Source organism: Octopus bimaculoides, chromosome 13 (genome assembly GCF_046866305.1).
Source record: "Octopus bimaculoides isolate indiv1 chromosome 13, ASM4686630v1, whole genome shotgun sequence".
Classification (NCBI taxonomy): Eukaryota; Metazoa; Mollusca; class Cephalopoda; order Octopoda; family Octopodidae; genus Octopus; species Octopus bimaculoides.
Window position 1 is genome coordinate 59,837,409 of NC_142940.1, and position 2,281 is coordinate 59,839,689.

Sequence of the window (2,281 nt, forward strand, 5' to 3'; positions counted from 1 at the left end):
ACGAAAAATAATTTCAAGAAAAAACAACACCAAAACCTGTACTAAACAATAACAATAACAACATGAACAACAACATCAACAAAAATGATAACAACAAAAGCAATCTCAACACTAACAACAGCAACAACAACAGCAACAACAACATCAGCACGAGTCAAGGGAGCATTTCTGTAACCGCTACACTTGCTAGAAATGACAGTCAAATCGCGCATAAATCATACTCTGCCTTATTATATAAGAAAAGATGTTAAATAAAGTGTGTAGTCTTTAAAAGATAGGATGGTCATGGTTGGGACGCCTTTGGTCGTAGACCTGTATCTGGAACCCACCCCCAAAAGAAAATAGAACCACACCTCATCATCATCATCATCATCATCATCATCATCATCATCATCATCATCATCATCATCATCATCATCATCATCATCATCATCACCAACAACTCGGTCGACATTATCATCACCATCATAATCATCACGAACAGCGACCACCAACACCACCACCACCACCATCATCGTCATCATCATCATCATCATCATAAACATCAGCAACAACGACGGCCGTCACCGCCACCACTACCATCAACATCATCATCATCACACCGCTGCCGACGCCTCCGCCGCCACCACCGTCGTCGTCGTCACCGTCGCCATCATCAGCAACAACACGAACAATGTCGCTTCTAACGAAAATACATTAGGAAAACTAGAAAAATCCGGGGTTTTGTCATATTTCTCCAAACTCAGCAGCGAAAACAAGCAGTAGAACTAGTAGTATTAGTATTAGAAGCAGCAGCGGCAGCGGCAGCAGAAGCAGCAGCAGCTGCAGTATTAGCAACATCAACTGCAGCAGCAGCAGCAGCAGTAGTAGTAGTAGTAGCTGTGAAAACAGCAACATTAGCTGCAAAAGGACAGGAGAAAGAGCGTCGTGCAAGGTATATATATAAATACATATATATAAATAGAGGACGAGAGAGAGAGAGAGAGAGGATCAGACAGATATATATATATACATACACTATATATATATATATATATATATACATACATTTTATATATATATATATATATGTATATATATATATATATATATATATATATATATATATATATATATATATATATATATATATATATATATATACATATATATATACATATATATATATATATATACATATATATATATATATATATACATATATTATTTATATATATATATATATATATATATATATATATATATATATATATATATACATGTATATATTACATATTATATACACACAAAAACACACATGTACACATGTATTTATGTATTATATGTATAATTGTTTGTGCATACATTTGTGTATGTGTATGTATGTGCGTGCGTGCGTATGTATATATATATTCATGGATACACAAAAAAATTATGTACAAATATTATATCTATATATATATATATTTCCACACACACACACGGGTATATATACATACACATGCATTAAAATATGTGCGTGTATGCGTTTGTGTTGATTTGTGCGTTTTATTGAATTGTTTTGTTGTGTTTTTTGATACGCCACATTGGCTATCAAAACCATCAGCACCACCACCATCATCATCATTATCATCATCATCATCAACAACAACATCATCATCATTATCATCATCATCATCAACAACACGGTCGGCATCAAAGACAAGGACGACAACAATACCCACAATATCACCAACGTCTCCATTGACCCTTGTTACACTTTTGCCCCGAGGGACCATGTACGCAAAAAGCTTGACCTGCTAGCAATAGCAGATAATTGACCCCGAAAACAATCCCCATGGCATGTCCGAAAAAAGAAAAAAGAAAAAAAGAAGCAAAAAAGAATGCAAAAACACACGTGAAGGGTTGTATTTGATATTGTAGTTCTAGGCAGAGTACATTTGAAAAAATTAATTAATTAATTAATTAATTAATTGGTTGGTTAAAATAAGGAGGTGATGGGCACGACTGGAACGTCTTTGATCACAGGTCTGCTCAATCAGATTTAACCAGGAGTTACACAAAAAAGGCACATCAGCAACAAGAACAACAAATCTGTGACGTTATGAATATGGTTATTGACAGGAATGACCATACTGTCAACCTGCCGAAGAACAACACCACCACCACCAACAACAACAACAGTAACAACAGCACCACCAACAACAACAACAACAGACCCTGCAATGATACTATAACCACACGGCCCAAAACGGAGGTCAGAGAAAATAGCCAAGTCACCCTCAAACCACAACTTACTAAG

The 2,281-nt window shown here is 35.3% G+C and overlaps 1 protein-coding gene across 1 annotated transcript in view; it reads left to right on the forward strand.

Annotated features, from left to right (window-relative positions):
- The first annotated feature begins 458 nt into the window (after window positions 1-458).
- The window catches only part of LOC106874403 (uncharacterized), a 91,295-nt gene continuing 89,472 nt past the window's right edge, over window positions 459-2,281 (forward strand). Inside the window, exon 1 of the mRNA XM_014922129.3 lies at window positions 459-934. The gene's annotated coding sequence lies outside the window, so the exon portion shown is untranslated. The remainder of the gene's footprint in view (window positions 935-2,281) is intronic.